The sequence below is a fragment of the Dermacentor andersoni genome, chromosome 2 (genome assembly GCF_023375885.2).
Source record: "Dermacentor andersoni chromosome 2, qqDerAnde1_hic_scaffold, whole genome shotgun sequence".
Taxonomy (NCBI): Eukaryota; Metazoa; Arthropoda; class Arachnida; order Ixodida; family Ixodidae; genus Dermacentor; species Dermacentor andersoni.
In genome coordinates this window covers 38,136,473-38,155,596 of record NC_092815.1, presented here as the reverse complement: position 1 = coordinate 38,155,596, position 19,124 = coordinate 38,136,473, and the positions used below count along the sequence as shown (strand labels likewise).

General features: G+C 44.9%; 1 protein-coding gene across 1 annotated transcript in view; it reads left to right on the top strand.

The window, feature by feature from the left end:
• Positions 1-12,094, top strand: part of LOC126542457 (uncharacterized) — a 174,101-nt gene extending 162,007 nt beyond the window's left edge. The window contains exon 8 of the mRNA XM_072286120.1: positions 6,739-12,094. The gene's annotated coding sequence lies outside the window, so the exon portion shown is untranslated. The remainder of the gene's footprint in view (positions 1-6,738) is intronic.
• The last annotated feature ends 7,030 nt before the right edge of the window (positions 12,095-19,124 follow it).

The window sequence follows — 19,124 nt, the reverse complement described above, 5'->3', positions numbered from 1 at the left end:
CTACGTGAGGCGATTCGACCGATAGCTGCAGAAGCGTCATTCAAAACAAGCAATTGTTCTCCACTTCCGGCGGCGTTTTCTCTATTTCCTTTTTAAATAAAAAGATGTTGATCCATAAATATTCTCATAAACAACGGTTAACTTTTTTTTATTATTCGCTTTTGCTCGCAGTTTGGTTGTTGCCTTGGCTCTCTCCCTTAGTAGATCGCTTAATCTCTCAACTCCGTGCTATAGAATTAGGGAAAAACAGACGAGGTAACGGGCGACAGTCATCTTGCTTATGGGTTTAAGGGTTATTGCAGGGTTTCATGATGGATGCTCTTTCACATTATTTTATTTCCCATCTTATCTAACCCATATCACGTGTATATGGTTCCGGGCAGCGCTTCCGGCGCATCTGCCAGCGTCGCGGCGAGCCGTAACTCAAGGAAATAATGAAGCAAAGGGATAAGTTAAACGCAACTGACGTTTTCTCCGGCCGCAACTCGTTCCATGAGAGTACAGACCAGCTGAGTAACAGCCGCATCCCTCTCCTGGTCCCAGGATCAGCCTAAACAAAGAACGTTGAACTAACAAAAGCAACAGCTATGCGCGTGACGGTTGAATAGATGGTGACAACTGAACGCATCTCGAGTTAATCGCGCGGGTGCGGAATCTATGAGAAAACCGTCCTTCACATTACAAGAGATGCCGATAACTACCGCCATCTAAAAGGAGTGAAAAAGGCAGCATAATGCTGACCGATGAACAGCTGCCAAGTCTCAACATTGATCTGGCGGCGCTTTAGGAATGTTTAAGGAGTGGTGGTGTGGGTGGGGAGGGGGGGGGGGGGGTATGCCACTTGATTTCGGGGGGGGGGGGGGCCGGGCCCCCCCGGGGCCCCCCCTTGGGTACGTGCCTGTTCTACAGCAAGAAATAAACGAACAAACGGTAATACTAAACTAACTGAATGAATAAAAAATAAAGGAAACTAATAACGCTAACAACATCGCAACGGAGAGATTACTGATGTCTGACCGTGCCGCTACGAGAATGGTATGCAAAATGTGTAGACTTATACATTGGTGCGACAGCTCTCTGTGCGCTAAATAAATTGTAGGTCTAAACAGAAACCTCCGTTTAAGTTCTGTCCACACTACAGAGCATAAGCGCGTCACTTTATATATAACTGAACGTGACTCCTTATCATAAAGACTGACCTAACTCTATGTCCACTAAAGAGTAGTTTAAGAATATGATTGCTTTTTTGCTGGAGATGACTCACTCACAACGGTCCAAGTAATTTTCTCATTGTAAGGGAGGGTTTCTCCCAGGTTCCTAGTTTTATCGCTGACGATTTTCTTTCCTCAGCGTATTTCGAGCACTCAAGCAGAAAGTGGCAAACATTCTCAATTTCTTGACCGTGACAGCGCCTGGCAGAAGTGGAGCGGCGTACCCTGTACATAAAGCTATTTGCATTCTCGAAGCTTCCGATATAATCCTGTGGAATAATAATTTATTTCTTATTCCCGCTCTATTTCCTTCTATTTAGTTAAGAATGTGTTGTGTAACAAAAGTTTACGAAAAGGTAGAGTGACTTGTAAAAAACATTGAACTTCAACCAGCCTCACGCCTCTCTGGTTTTCCTTATGTAAATCGTAAACTGAAGTTTATGTTTGAGGGAAAGGAGAGGACGAACAGTAATGGTCAATCACAAGTGTGGGGTCATCTGTTCTGTGCAATGGAAGATGAAGTAAAAATATTAAAAAAAAGTTACCGTGAAGTCTTGCTTCGTGAACGCAGGTGACGTGCAAGCGTATAGGTGCTGTAGGGAAGACGACGCTATCGGCTATCGACCCTCGGTGCGCCTTGGCGCTTACACTCTGCGGATCACAGATCGTATTGGAGACAGGGTTCGCGCGGCGGCGCCACGCACAGCCCGTTGTAAACATTTACTACTATCTAGATTACCTAGAATGGCGTCAGCGCGCACAGACGAACAGCAATTGTCCGCACTCGATGACCGCGCACACTCGCTGTCACAACGCTGGCGTGAGGACTGGCGGCAGCAGCAGCGAGCGACGTGACATTTCGGGCTGTCCGTCGCTTCAACGCAAACTCGGCGGTGAGAACACAGCGCACGCAAAGCTACTAGCCGTCGGCCTAGCTAGACTGTGCCCACAAAGCAGATCGCTTTCAAGATAAAGTGCGCGCGGCCGAAGTGCACCGCCCCCGCTTCGTCCTCTCCCCCAGTGCCATGGTGCAATGCGCGCGACGGAATACCGCGCGCTTCCTGCCCTTGAGCACGCGAGATTTAGCCGCCATCTTGAACTCACCGTCACCCGCTTTCACTCGCGCACACAGCATACGGCGCGCGAGGACGACGTTACCACGAGACGAACTCGTTACGCGTGCATCGCAAAGAAAACCAGTAGCAACTGCCAGAAGAGGTTAACCCAGCGCGCATCCACCTACCTTCTTTCTCCGCGACGCTTCTCCACTTCGCTCGACGTTACCTATACATTCCTCTAGGTGGCGGTACGTTGCCGCGCTCTGAGCGCGCTCCTTCATACTATCGCTCCTTCGCCTCGCGATTTTCTTCACTTCCGGGTGCCTTCCTCGTTCGCTTGCTTCGCGGCCTCAGACAAGCACTGCCGATTTGAGGAGCTGGCCAGTTACTTGTGCGGTGTGAAATGGCTACAAAAATGATTGCTTTAATATGAATACTGCGTGTAGACTGACTGTATTCAAATCCGGGCAGCTCTTGCGCACGAACTTCACAAAAGCCTTTAAGGCTTGGTGTCGACGTCGGTGATTTGGTCAGTGACTTATGGTAACCGCTTGTTACGCGAAATTCATTATCCTAGCTCACGAATGACCATGCCAGCAATTGGCATGCTGATATATTTCGCAGGTAGACATGACGCATGTTACATGGTCTGCGATTAACAATATACGCAATGACGACTGAAGGCTGTACCTTCAGCCTTTGTCTATGCGGCTAACTTATATAACATCACATGAGGGCCGGCGGCAACTCTGCGCAACTTTTGGGAGTTCGTGACGAATCATGTTGCAGTGATACTGAAGGATAGAACTTCCAGCACTAATGAGTACATGTTGTGGACATGTGACTTCACGATCGAACAAAGGAGATTAAAAGGTCCGAAACGGGACAATCAAAATCGGAAGTGCTTTTTCCTGATAAGTGACGAATCTCCTTCATTGAGTATAAGCTAAATGTTCTTGTCCGCGAGCAAGTGTTCGTTCATTTGATTCGATGCAAGACAGCGTTTTGTTGGTGTATACAAAATGAGCTTGTTTTGACTCTACCTTCAGAACATTCGGTCTCTGGCCAAATCTACTAGACGAACACAGTCTACGGATCAAAGGGAAGGTGATCCGAATTGGCTGGTATACCACAGCATTCCTGCTGTACGCTGTAATCCACGTAATTTATTAGACTCCAAGGACTTCTTGGAGTTCTTGAGATCCGCAGGGTGAAGAGGACAAACGAGATGCGAAGCGCTTCATTCCCTCGCGCGACGGTGGAAAGCAAAGTCGAACGCTCGTATTCGGGCAGCTAGGCCTTTTCTTGCACTGGCTATTTATTTGGCAATCACTTGCTTCACATCCCGCTAACAAGGATCTAGCAAGGTCGATGGGATTTCGTTCGGTTTCCGAAAGCGTCAAGCAAAGGAAAGGTTCTTTTACCTTAGACGCCTTCTAGGGGGCTCCACTTTATCAACACCTTCTAGGCAACGATTCTTGCTGCTACTGAACGAAAGTTACGTCCAACCACTCTTATATTTGCCTTAGCACCTTCTGTTCTCTCTCCTAAATGCGGAAAGAAATGTTGCTAAAGTAGTCCAGCTACATCACAGGTTAATAGATGCAACGAAACTGACGTCGCACCTAGCACCAAAATGAATAAACCAGAATGGTTAATCAAGATCAAATATGATTAGATTCATCTGAGAGAGCAGGTGGAGAATTGAAAAGCATTCTCTTTTTCTTTTCTACTTCGATAGGGGGCTAGGCCACTATGATTCGTGAAAAATTACTTTTAACGTGCTAACCGACGCAAAAAAGATACTATAAAGATAAAATGCGAGGTTTAAAAAAAAAGAATGATGTGCGAATGTTAAACCGCATGCACATTCTGACTAACTTGAGGCTACGTCGTCACATTTCAAGGAAAATTTGCACAACACGTAATGCCCTCCTTGCAAAGTCTGGAGAGCGAGAGACAGAGTCGGCGTGAGGTACGTTCCTCTAGCCAACCAGTCTGCGTTGGGGGAAAGGGAAGAGTGAAGAAAGAGGCGCATGATGGATGGCGATGACGAAGGAAGGAGGACGCAAAACGTACAGAAAATAATTTGGACTAATCAAATCCTGCCGTCCAGGCCCGTATTTTCTAAATAGTCAAGTAAGGCCTGGCTGGCCCTAAAACTTGATTTAAAGGGAACTCCGGCGATTTTTCGATGTCCACTGATCTTCATAAAATTCTGAATATTCGTTACCTTCTGCACTCTGATTATATGTGCCAAACAATATGGCTGCAAGTCATTTTATTTTCCTTAAAATGAATTTTAAAGATTGGTTGCTTTCCCGAGTCATGACTTTTTACTACACCGAGACTACACCGTTACTGTCGCTGAAGTCGTTGCTGAAATCGCCCCTGTCGAGTACGGAAAATCTGGAAAAGCTCCCTGTGTCGTCAGGAGATATCATCAGCTTCGCTTCTTTGGTGTTAGCGCCTCATGTACTGCGTTTTTAGCACGTGTTCTGCCTGTTAACATTATGGTGGTGTAGGACTTGACGTCATCGACTCATCGTGACGTCACACGAAGCAGCTAGCCGTTTCGGTTTCGATATCTCGTTCATTGGTTATTTAATATAATTGATGAATTTCTAAGCAAATTGAACCAACATACCGCTGACAGGACTCCCAATGCCATTTGAAAATGACAGTATCCTAATGTGGCCGGAGTTGCCCTTTAACGTATGGCCAAGGGCGCTAGTTCGTGCCTTCTTCGCATCGGCATAGGTCAATTCGTTGCCGTACAGGGACTGGGAACCTATTGAAATGTAACGTGGTGGCCATTCTATTCCGCTAAGAGTGCATAGCTCGGCAATTTAAAGACTTAAGACTCTGTAAGCGCTTTCTTTTATAACGATTCTAAGTAGCTATAGAGCTGATTTTGCGTCACTGAAGACTGGCCATACTTGAGGAGGCTGTCGCGAAATATATTGAACGGCTTCTCTGATTGGCATCAGCTCCGTATCTGTTGTAGCCGTCTTGTTACACCGACGAAACCGTCAAATGACCTGATACGCAGGCACGACGAAAGCCGAACCTGACGCATACGACGAGATCGATTCGTCTGTATGTACATTCACCGATGAGCCATATTCTTTTGACATATAGTCAAGTGTTAGATGTATGAGGCCCACGGTAGGCATCCGCGATTTTTTTTAGAGATTCCCGAAACTGAAAGACGTACCCGTATTTCGGACATTACCTCTGGGGCCATACGTGGGAGGTCAGCGGGGGAAAAGTAATTCTTGGCATTTATTGGCTATCGGAAAGTGAACACCCGCGGTATTTCGGTAAGTGTCGATAAGGGGTGGTGTCGGTGACGGCAAAGCAGCCGTAGGAATACTCGAAGAGGTTCGCATCGTAGGAAGACATGGTATAGGGGTGACACGAGCTTCCTCTATCGTACCGTAAGTTGAGGTGGAACGTGGAGCCCCTAGACGTATTCTCAGCATCTGTGCCTGGGCACTTTCCGGCGTACGCAAACAGTGACGGGCTCATACTTGGTGAAACTGGCAGGCTATACCGAATGTAGCCGACGTAGAGAGCCTAGGAAATGCTCAGATGGGCCCCACTTAATACCAACCAGAAAGCAAAAAAAAAAAAAAAATCACTTGAGCCAGTCCAGCTAATTCCGTCTGTAACATTGCCACATGCTTCGACCATGAAACACCGCGGTCAATGACAACGCCGAGGTATATATGGTGGGTCACATTTGGAATGTAATTGCCGTTGATCATAATCGGATACCGACACATGAGCTTCCGGGTTAACGCTATCGCAGGACACTTATCTGTGGCCAGTTGCAGTCCTTGGCACTGCAGATACTGAGACGCGAAAGAAACAGCTCGCTGCAATCTTGCACGAGTTTGCGGTCGCGTGACTCCGGGCGCCGATATGTCGTTGGCGTAGGTACAAATGCATGCGGTATCAGAAATTACTTCCGCAAGGCCAAAAAGGGCAACAATAAAAAAGGGTCGGGCTGAGCACTCCTCCTTGAGGCATTCCGCGGACAACGGTCAAAGTATAGTACTTAATCAGACTGCATGATTTTTTTATCGTTCTATATTTTACGCAGAGTTCTCGCCTCTGCCGATAATTCTGATAATTTTAAATATGTTAGATGTCCTCACCTGGTTCATCGCAAGAACAAGACGATAATGCAGGACGCCTTGTCTTACATAGGAAGTGGTGCCTTACGTGGGAATAAGCGAAGACAACTTAAAGCTCATTGAAACGTAGCCGTGCCTTTATCTCCCCCGCACTTGTGTGCAGATATATATATATATATATATATATATATATATATATATATATATATATATGTATATATATATATATATATATATATATATATATATATATATCCGCACTGAGATAATATATTGATAGCAAAGAGTTCTCAGTATCACCTCCTTTCATTTTGTTCTTTTTTTCAGGTGACTCAGGAAACAAGAGGTGGCGTCTAGGCGCCGAAACTCCGCGTCTGCAGACGTGCTCTTATCAGGGATCACGCTTGTTTTGACGGAGGAGCCAGCAGTCGTCGGGACTGGCTGAAAAAGGAAAAAAAATGAAAAAGAAACATCGTGCCCATTGCCAGACATGTAATACTCTATGTGACTATCACACCACGCATTCGCACACAGAGACTGTTCCTCGGTGATATATTTACCTACGCACGCCATCAACATTTGTCATACGGTCATGACCTTTTGGTTCTCCTTGATGACATTCTTTTCTTTTTTTTTTGTGGGAAGCAGTGCGAAACATTGTTGAAGGTATCAACACAAAGGGGAATTACTCTTCGCAGATGCAGTCACAAGCCACGGGGAGATAATTTATTGTGTTTCGCTTTAAAAGGTTTTTGTGGAACGTTGCAGAAACTTCTAGTCAGGTGACGTTTCCCCCCTTTTACTTTTCACACAAGAGAACCAGTTCTCCACTGCCCGGGTTGGTCTATGGCATCCCTGGCGTAAAAGGCGAAACGGTTGCACACAAGCAGAGTAGTATCGCCTGCGAATATCGAGATAAACCGCAAAGCCAGCATCTGAACATAGTTGAGGCCCTAAACGAAATGCGTTGCGAAAGCTGCGATCATTTGAAACGCCACACTACTTGACTGAATTTACGGATACCACTACAGCGCAACCTAAATTTTAATGAAGTAGTCAAAGTTGATCGAGAAATTCGGTTCGGGAAACTGATGCATGAATTTCTCGCAGCCACGCTACATCAGGTCAGAGCGCATTCAGCAGAATCGCATCGTCCATTTTGCATGTCGCAACGTCAAGTATGCCGGGAGCATTCGTGGCGTTGACATTAACTTACGTTGGGTGCAGACCGCCTCTCCCCGGGAGCTCCCTTTCATGTTAGGGACCACAAGTGCGTGCGAAGAAGGAGCAACGCGGTCGGAGTACGTTCCCAGCTTGAAAAATGTCCACATTTTTGCCACGCTTTATCAGCCTCCCGTGAAACTAAAGGGGTCGACAAGTGGCCATTGCTTTGACCAGCCCCCATTCAGGACGTTTAACTAGATGTGTCCAAATTTGTGTACCTGTGTTTGCTGCTATCATAGCAGTGACATTCCGTACGCTGGGGTTCCTTATGGTAATTGGCGCACAGATGTTTGCGTTGGTGGGTGCTAACACGTTGTTCGCTTCTCGGAAAGTCTGAAACGTGCGATCGTTGTTGATTGACCAAACGTGTATCGCGTTAGGGCGTAAATAGTACCTCAACGACACTTAGCGCATGACAGAGACGTTTTCAAAATAAAAAAAAAGGAAAACTCGAGAAACACGCACTTTCACGCTCTGAATGCGGCCCAGTTAATCTCGTGGTCGACATCGAGTGTCGGAATAACTTGTGTGTTACTATTCGCACAAGCATTTCTACTTGGACAGTTGTGAACATGACAAAAGAAAATGCCTGACACGTTAGGATGCGCTATTGTAGGCTATTTTCCGGCTACACCTGCGACCGGAATCAAGCGAAAAACCAAAGAAGCGATACAAATAAATTCATAGCTGCCTTTATTGTTACTATAATCAGGAATCAGCACAGAATGAATCGAAGGTGAAATTACTCGTTGGATGACAAGAAAGAAAATAAAAAATTCGGCACCTAAGGCTGCTTACCTGTAGGAATGCGAAAATATTATACCGTTTGTAGACCTCGGAACGTCATGAACGCGCTCATTTTATACACTCATGACGTGGCGCCACCTGGCTACGCCGTCACGTGACCAATGACGCACGCACTAGGCCACACCTTCAGTCAGCCAGAACCGGGTATACGTGCCGTGGCGGGAAGCACGCTCGTTTCGCATCTCAGGAGGCCCTGGTTCAATTCCCACCCAGATCGACATGCACTAGTACGCTAACCTTTGTTTTCGAAGGCATTAATTTACTTTGTTTGCAGGAGGTTCCCTAGAAATTTAACATCAGTCTGAGCATTTTTTTTTTTTTTGCACCGTTGGCCGTTTTTGGCGCCATCTTTCGGTCACGCCGACTACAACGCATTTTCGCTCTATCAGGCATATAATGCTTTCGCATTAAAAGTTCGTAACCATTCTGCTATATAATATCGACATCCTCAGGAGCAGGAACTCGTGTCCGGAAGTGAGAATTCCTGCAAACTTTCACGCATTTGTCGAAGAAGTCAGATCCCGAGTCCAGTTTTCTAGATCGCAGTCTTGCATTCAAATATTTGAATTTGGTTTGTTTCGAATGCTTTCTTCACAGCTGGGCCGTGACCCAGCGCGGCCCAGGAGGTAAACTGATTTCCCACTCGCATACTCTATCAGTCGCACTAGCGAAATGGAACGTAGCACTACAAAACGACCACACTTTGTACAGAAAGCCACCAGGAATCATAAGCGCATTGCGCGCGCGTTGAGCTGCCGCCACTTGTCTACGCGGACGTTACTCCCGAGTGGAGCAACCACGCGGAGGAAAGCACTGTTGGCTCGCATTTGTCTTTGTACTCTACGCTATAACCAGGTGAATGTGCGACAGCGGCGTGACTGTGCCCAGCCACACGTCCTCGATTACCGAGCACGAATCCTTCAGCACCGGCGCACAACGCGAGACGCACGACCGCAAGCTTCGCGTTTACGTACACGGGACGCGCGCCCTCCCGCACGGTTTCTTCACAGCGCGACACAACTCTTGACCACACGTTTTTCGTCGCGGCTACCACTGTCCAGGGGCCGCCACGCGTATTTAGTCTTCTCGCACGACACTTTACACTCGTATTCGTGAGATCACACACCGATATATACATTATATACTATCTCTTACAGAAGAATAGAGCACTACACTTCACCTTCTCTTACTCGCAAATACACACATGCCGTGCCCACGCCTGTGGCTAAGCGGGAGAACTTGAAGTCGATGCTCCTAGCAGGAAACGTTATAGAGAGCTTAGCGCGTTTGTACACAGTAGGCTATCGTAGTTTTAGCTTTGCAAGCAGCACCACAGGTAGTCATTATTAGCACTTACCGGTATCGACGTGTTTTTTCTATCGACATAAGAAACAACAACTTTTGAACGTGCAGACGATGATATATGGGGGTGATTTGCAGGTGGCCCGAAAACATTGATTTCGAAGTTGTTCAGCGGTAGACGCGTGTGTGTTCAATAAAGCTCTCTTCCAAGTGCTATCCCCGCCGAACGACTGATGTGAGAGATAACTTTGCGCACTTCTGTTATCCTAACTTGAGGCGCTATCATACCGGCAGGGAATGTCGAAAAGCGCGCTGCTTTCCAGATGTCGGACTGAGCGAGGGTATGAATTTAAAGAAAGTTTTCCTGTTTTTTTGGTTATCACAGAAGCAAACAAAAAAGGCAGTTTATTATGATTGGGCATTGAATGCATTTAATTTACGACACGAATGTAAGATGTAAAGTTTGTGAGTTATTGTGCAAACGGACAATACTTCAACTGCGTTCTTAACAGTTGAAGGAAATGCATTAGCTGTTTCTTCAGGCTAATTTGGTTCGCAGATACTGTCATGGTAAAGATGGGAATATTTCCTTTGTTGCTTATGTTGATGCAAACAGCTTTACACGTTTACTGGCGAATATAAAGCTCTTTAAGGAATATTTTGTTGAATATAACACCCCTGTTACGTGCAAGCATTCGAAGTTGGAGATTTGCTTGAAACATAAAATATACACTTAGTCTATCTTTAGCATGAGAAACGATCGATCGGTGACTTTTGTATCTTTCTGTACATTTCCATTTGTCACAGTTCTTTCTTTTTGAGGCCACAGTGTTTAAGCTGCACATCAGGTACATTTGGTGATATGGCAATGCAGCAGCGATGTTTGTTTACTTTTTTTAGCTGCTTTATTTTTCATTGGTGCAGTACATTTTCTTACTGGCATTTTTATTACATCTGTTTACCCAGAATAACTCTCACTTTAATATCGCACTTACTTGAAGCGGAGCTGTAGCTACCGTCTGGTATCAAAGTTCGTGACGTTCAAACCACCATTTGCATTTAACGGTAAACTTAATAACAATGCAGTGTTTCTGGCATGATTAAACCCTAGGCAAGACCGTGACACAGCGGTTTATCCAGGAAACAAATCGACGAACTAAAACGTGTCAAACAGTCTAATCTAACATTCAGTGGTCTAAAGTACGTGGTGGCAGGGACATAAGGAAAAAAAAAATGCAATCAACGGTTGTGTGCTGTGTATACCTGATCTGCCGTCGGTACCCTCTGAAGGAGCGGTGTCACTCCGAACAGCATTTGGTGCTTAGTCAAATTGTGCCTGTGATAAACTAGAAATCTCTATAGCCAAACTTTGCAGTTATTGCGAGGCGCGCTGCCAGGCGAAGACGTCGTCAGCATCACAGTATTTCATGCAGAGATCGCTGGAGGGAAATCTGGGCTGGTGTTACTGTAGCCGTCTTTATCGCTTCGTAGATTGTAAGCATGATGAGAATTAATTGAATTTTCATTAATTTGCGGCATGACCTGACTACTAGCGTAAGCACGTCTTACACTCCATTTTTCTTTCAAAAAATATTTTTAGCATTGTTGCATGAGCGTCGCTCGCGGAGTCTTTTAAAATTACGGTACCAACTAGCCCTCCCACCGCGAATGTTATAATTAAGCTATCTGTTGTTTCACGTTCTCGTTCTTGTTTAACATCAAAAACATCGAGAAAGCTACGGACATGTGACGAGTGGAGCCAATGACGAAGCCAAGGGAAAGTGGGGCACTATACTCGCGATTCTCATTAAGGCTTGACCAGTGCATCGCCCAGACTGCCCTCAGGCAATCTATGTATTAAAGTGAATAGTTTCAAAGTGGCCTCCGGGAAACGGCCCGAGGTCAGATGTTGTGTAAGGGGGCGTCAGTATTCTCGGAGGTCATGGTTTCGCGCGCTTTGGTCAGCGTCAGTGTTGTTCTTCGGCACTAGCTCCTACAGCCAGCTCTTTTCGTGTTCATCATTGCGCACTGTTTTCCGGTTGTTTAAGGACTGTATATATTTTTTTCATTGGTTACCTACGAGTGTGTAGTGACCAAGGAAGAAAAGCTGGAAGCAAAACGAAATTGGCGCAGCCTACGAAGGGTGCTTTCTACGAAATAGACCCCGCTCCAGAGGCCAGTTGAAAAGGAGCTGGGATCAACCATTTCCTTCTCCATTTCCTCCCCAAGAATACAAAAAGCAAGACAAAGCTTATACAATATTCCTATATCTATATATATTATATATACATGTAATATATATATCTCGATATATCTAATAAAGAGATCTTAGGGTTTCCTGCTGTTGAAATATGGTCTCTTCTTCTTTCTTCTCTCGTTTGCATGCTTCTTTCAGTGACTTGAAGAAAAAACAAGCAAACCTGGAACGTAGTTCCTTCCCTGCACATGTGCCTCGAATTATGTCTGCACACGAGCCTGAAGAAATTCGAGAAAGAAATTACGGCAAGGGTATGGAATAAATGGCGTAGAAGGTGCCCACTTACTGTGTGCCTCTAACCTGCTAGCCACGCATTGGCTCTTGATCGGAACATTGCGACGACGTTGTTCCTTTTATTTCTTGACGTAACGAATCACAATTACAATAAATTTCGGCTGTACATGGACGTACAATGATGCCATTATGATTTGAACCATGCAGCCGAACGTTGCGGATGGGCTAAGGACTGTAGGTAAGTTACACGTCCTGATGAAAGAAAGGCGATTTGCAAACCGCGCAATGAAAAGAAATTGGACTTAGTGAACTGAAGCATACGTAACCGGAAGGTTACTTTACATCATATAGCTTTATTACGTTACAAAATCGATGATTGTACATATTTGGTTACACTGGGGTGAAGAAGACGAAGTATCTTGGGGGCTGCAGCAATTCGTTATTTATTTACCAAATTCTTTTATTCATTCAATCACATTACCACCCGATTCGTGGCCTATCTCCCATAGTGGGTTTGTGCCATTTGTTGAGGATTCATCATCATCATCATCTTACTCTCGCAATTACGATAAATGGGCCCCAGTCCTGTCCCTGGACTGTCCTGTTCTCTGCGGGGAATTGGTCAAGTATAGGGCGGTTTAATTTTCTTTAGTTTTATTTTGTACTTTCCTCTTATTGAGAATTCCTAATGTCTCTTTCTTCTCCCGGCCACAGATCTTTCCTCTGGACGGCTTCGCTTCCCACTAATGACATGCCTATAGAGGCTTTCTTGCGCAGTGGCATTAACAGCGTTCCAGTGGCCCTAGTGCCGACCAATGGGGGATTCATCCGCGTGAAGAATCCCAAGGTGATTCAAGAAGAGCTGCGGAAAGCAACCCCGCATTTCCAAAGCATAACCGATGTCCGACAATTTGGCAGAGGGGGCATTCTTTGCTGTTCGCCTGACCAGACCTGCGTCTCCGACCTTCTGAAGTGCGAAATGTTCGCGAACCACCCGGTGAGGCCTTTTATTCCTGCTCATCTAGCTTGCGTTAAGGGTCTAGTACGTGGAGTCGACGCGAGCCTGTGTGCTTCAGAGGTCCTGCAGATGTTCTCCCCGGCAGGTGCCGTCTCCGTCTACCGATGTTCACGCGTTTTTGAGAATCAAAGAACCCCCACAGAGTCGGTTATAGTCACCTTTGCAGGCACAAATAGGCCGTCAGAGATCAAGGCGTGGCCATTAATATACAGGGAGGAAGCGATTTCTCCCCGCCCATTGCAATGCGTTCAATGCTGGCGATACGGCCACAGTTTTAAGGGATGTCGATCAGAGCCTCGGTGCCGCATTTGCGGAGAAGGCCACGATGAAAAAACGTGTTCCTCTCAGAGCGAAGGATGCTGTTTGTGTGAAGATTCCCACCCTGCGGACTGTGCGCAATGCCCTGCGAGAAACCAAGAGCTCGAAATTCTACAAATTATAGAACGGAAACGGTGTTCGCGTCGTGAGGCTCGTGCACTCTCATTAGAGAAATCATGTGGCTATGCTGCAGCTGCTGCTCGTCACTCAAAAGCAATGGATGCATCTCTTGGTGATATTGTAGCTGCTGCCGTTGAGAAAGCTATGGCAAAAGCCCTTGACACTTTATTTACAAACCTTTCAGAGACCGTTGGACAAGTTCTCACCTCTCAGTTGTCGCAACTTTTACATGTTACTGCTCGTCCAAGTGTTGCCTCTGAAATCACAGTCTCCGATGAGAACATAGAGAAACACGTATCAGCAGAGATCTCGCCTCGCAGTACTGATGCCTCCGAAGCTCACGCAACTCATGTAGAACATGAGGGCTTTCAGAGTCACGAATCCGGTTCAGATACCATGGAGAACATGGATTTGGATGCTAGAACTTATAAACGTCGTGCTTCCCCATACTCCCCGAGAGCTACTACCCTCCACAAACTAAAAGCTAAAAAGAGTGAAAATAAGAGCTTATCAAAGGATGATTTCCTAAACGATAACATTCTAGAGACGGCAGTTAATACTGCCGGAATATCGTCAACATAGGAAGCTTGAAAGTGCTGCAGTGGAACTGTCGTTCCATTTTTGCTGCAGCCGCTGATCTCTTATATCTCTGTGAAGATCTTTCTCCTGATTTGATTATTCTGCAAGAAACTTGGTTATCCACAGAAAAGAATTATCATTTAAAGAATTATCGCAGTTTTCGTCTAGATCGTCCTTCTTGTAGAGGGGGATTAGCATTTTTCATCTCAACAAAAATTTGTCATAGAGCTAAAATTAGTCACCAGTCATTCTCCACTGAAAGTGAGATTCTAGCATTGGATGTAACGCTTCCTGGATGCGCCCCGTTTTCGATAATCAATGCTTATTTCCCTACAGGAGTCCGCAATACAGGCTCTCTTGATGCCGCGGTTGCAGCATGCAGAAAGGATATAATCATAGCTGGTGATTTTAATTCTCACCATGTATCATGGGGTTATGGGTCCGACTCTTGTGGTAAACGATTGTTAGACTGGGTTTCGTCAAATAACCTTTATTGTGTAAATTCGAGAACCCCAACTTATGTATCCGGCACATTGCGTTCGGTGTTAGACCTAACTTTTTCCAGTTCGGGCTGTGTAATCTCCTCCTGGTCTGCTATTACCTCGGCCACAAATAGCGACCATCTTCCAATAACTTTTGAAATAACGCGCCCAATTAATTTGGTTGAAAAGCATGTCCGCACCTGTGTTAACTATACTAAATTTCAAGTTTCGCTGCGATCAGCTTTAGAAAAACAGGTTGGCCTAAATGATGAAGTTAAGGCAGTTAATTTGTGTCAAGTGCTAAGTGACAGTTATAAAAAATGCAAGTTCAGTATGCAGTCAACTAAAGGTGGTACTTATTCTCCATGGTGAAATCCGGACTGTGCACGCGAATATAGAAGAAGAAAGGCAGCCTGGAGAAAGTTACTGTATAATCAATGTCCACGTAATTGGAATGACTATAAGTTTGCTGCAGCTACGTTCAGGCAAACAGTTGACAAAGCGAAAGAAAATTATAACACCAAACATTACAGTTACCTATCGCAGCCTAGTAATAACAAAGCCCTATTTCTGTTTCTTCGGTCTAAAAAGATTGTTTCAGCCCCAATAAATGTAGAGTCTGTTAGCTTAACTTCCAACGAATTAGTGCAGTCACTGGAGGATATTGCAAAAGGCTTAGAGCGTCGATTCACATCACTTCGCCCCTATCATATACCGGCACCTGAACCACCTAATGAGTACGTAACGGTCACATTAGAATAATTAATGAGAGAGGTAAAGATGCTGCCAGCTTCAGCCCCAGGCCCTGATGGCATAACTACAGCAATGATAAAAGTATTATTCGAATTGTCTCCCCAGGATTTGCTTAATTTTATAAATTACTCGATTAAGAATGCATGGATTCATCCAGATTGGAAGGTTGCCAAAATAATTCCACTACTCAAAAAGCCAGGCGATGGATATTCAATAGACAACATTAGACCTATTTCTCTAACCTCAAATCTTGTAAAGTTAATCGAGAGAGTTCTCTATGGTCACGTTGATAGGTGGATAGGCGAGAACCAAATATTAAATGATTCTCAAATAGGATTCAGGCCCGGCTGCTCAATTTGGTGTGCTCATGTTGACTTGGAGAGTAGAATCCAACTCGCTCGCCGCAACAACCAGTACGCGGCCCTAGTGACATTAGACATTGCGAAGGCGTATGACAGTGTCGACCACAGTACTTTAATCAACAGACTCAATAGTGTGAATCTTCCACAGTATATAATTGCATGGATTCAAAATCTTCTAAGCGGACGAACATGTTATTGTTATCAAAACGGTGTTTCTTCTAAAAGTTACAAACAGACAAGGGGCGTCCCTCAAGGTGCAGTACTTTCCCCAGTATTATTCAATATTCTACTAAATCACATCCCGACACATCATGACGTACAGGTATACGTATACGCTGATGATATCGCATGTTTCACGGTATCGAATGATATACATAGCCTATATAAATCTTTGCAGTCGTATCTGAATCAGATTGAAACTTGGCTAAAAGGAATACAAATGTCGCTAAATGTCAACAAAAGTGCGATCATTGTCTTTCCCTTGACTTTTCCTATCCGAATAACACTGTCATATGGCCAGGAGATTATTCCGCAGGTACATTCTTTAAAATATCTGGGAATGATTTACACCGAAAAGCTAAATTGGCAGACACACATAGAGTACATCGCATCTAAGGGAGCACGCGCTGTTGGTTTATTACGAAGAGTCTGCAGCAGTCGTTTTGGAATGCGCAGGGAGACCTTGCTGATGATTTATTGTATGTATGTCCGCCCCATTCTAGAGTTTGGATGCGTGTTATTTTCAGGAGGTCCTACGTATAAGTTACGTCCTCTGGTTCTTTTAGAACGCGAATCACTACGTCTGTGTCTCGGCCTTCCAAAATTTGTAGCAAATAATATTTTATATCATGAAACTCACCTGCCTTCTCTTCAAACTCGATTTCGTATACTGACAGTCCAAACATTTCTAAACATCTATGCTTCTCCCCAGAGACGCTCCTACTATATTTTTACTCGAGAACCAACATGCATTCTTTGAGAATCAATGGCCCAGGCTGCATTGTCCCCAGGTTGTTTTTGTGCAGAAGCTATTACAGCCATTACAAATATCAATCCGTGATGTGGCTTTTCAAAATTTACCTACTTCGACAGCAAGTGTTGAATTTGGCCATATATTTCCCAATAACGCTAAGCTCCTACCTATTGGATACCTAAAAGGTTTATTAGATGACCACCTTGACACCCTCCAAATAAATGCAGTAATAGCCACAGATGCTTCTGTCAGTGAGGAGAAGGCCGGAGTGGGCATTTTTTCGACATCATTAAATTGGTCTTTCTCTCTTCGACTACCCGACTTTACGCCAATATTTCAAGCAGAGTTATTGGCAATTATCTTAGCTCTACGCAAACTTCCCACATCTATTTCTTCAGCCGTAATCTTAACCGACTCCTTGTCTGTTTGCTCCGCTTTATCTGTGCCCAATCCAAGTATCATTCTCCGAGAATTTCATTCACTGGTTCCCCAACATCTACGCCTCATCCACCTGGTATGGGTGCCAGGGCACGTGGGGCTCACTTTAAACGAGTCAGCAGACGCACTAGCAGCGGCATCTCTTAAAGGCCCGGTACTGAGGATCTTAAAACCTTCGGCATACGTCACTTCTGCAAGATTTAAAAAATTTTCCATTCAAGAAGAACATGCCAAATCATGTGTATTAGATAACGCCGATTTTCAGCACCTTAGATTTCCTTGGCACAGCGTATGGTGCGCAACAAGAAAATTTGAAGTTTCATTTACGCCTCTGCGTTGCCGAATACCACGGCTTAATTTCTATTCCTATAGGTCTGGTTTGGCACCTTCTCCTAAATGTTTTTACTGCAATGAACCTGAAACTATGGATCATTTTTTTATTGAGTGTCGTAGGTTCAAAGTGCATAGAAAACGACTTCTAGAAGGTCCCTTCCGCCAACTTGGATTAGCCATCACGCTACCTATCATTCTGTCTCTGGGGGCGTCGGCACTAGGACACTGTAATAGGAACGTATGTGATGCCATATATAATTTTATAACGGAAACAAGGAGACTTGCATGCTAATTTTACTGTTTTATTTTCCAAAACAAGAAACAAAAAAAAAAGATATTAACTTCTAATTTTAAGAAACTATAGCATGAAAATTATTATTAACGATTAGAATTAATTTAATATCACATTTTCAGTAAAAAAAAATCCTATTTAGGCATTTATTCTTTTTGAACCCACTGCCGCCCGATTCATGGCCAATCCCCCGTAGTGGGTTGTGCTATATCTACAGGATCCAAACCAAACCAAACCAAACTCTCGCCCGGACAAGGGTTCGTGTTCTCCCCCGGCCTCGTCTCTACACGCATGCATAGCACGTAGGAAACATCTTGTACCTAAGTTCTTAGTGCCCGCTTACTTGACCTAAATGGGGATGCGCATTTGTTGGTAAACAGTACCGATTGCCCTTTGAGCGTCACATTGGAACCTTCATAGCGCCTCACAAGGCATCTGTAAATCTTAACCAGAAGAAAAAGGGCGCATCGAAGTGCGAACCAGATAGAAAACTGTTTTCCATTGAAAGACACGGAAGTCCTATAGTGTAGTATGTATAGTGTATGGTGTGTATAGTCCCTGTGTGGTGCAGTACGCTAAGCGCGAAACAATGGGCATGGCTAACCCTTTCTGTGACACCGCGGATAGCACAGGGCGGACTTTGAACCCATCCTTGCCTGCACCGCTGTTATAAATTCACAATTGCCCGCCCTACGTGCTGCTAAATTAGTACTGCTCTATTGCAAGGAGGTAATCCGTGTCCACCTACATATAATAATATGTCTGGTACTCCACCCTACTTGTAAGAAGCATCAGATGGCGGCTGTCTTACGAAGGTATATTGCCCTGCATGATGTAGCAATACGAAAGCGGTGGGGGGGGGGGGGGGGGGGCGTCTTCTGTTCATATGTGGAACTGACGATACAGGATCAGATTTATGTGACATGATCGCTTTAGAGCAACGCAGATGGAAACGTAAGGGCAATAACAATAGAATTAGCCACTTCAATTATTCACTTAGCGTCACCTGCAAAGACAGACATAGCATATTTGTTACAGTTCCATTACACACAAGAACGAATGGAAGGAGGTGGGGGAGGGGGGGATGTCGTTGAAGCGATAATACCTGTCATGTGTAGGCTGTGTCGGATGGATGACTTATGACTTATGACCTCTCATAGGCTAAATCTTATTGAAAAAAAATCACCCTCCATTCCACCCTGTGAAAGTGGATGTACAGCA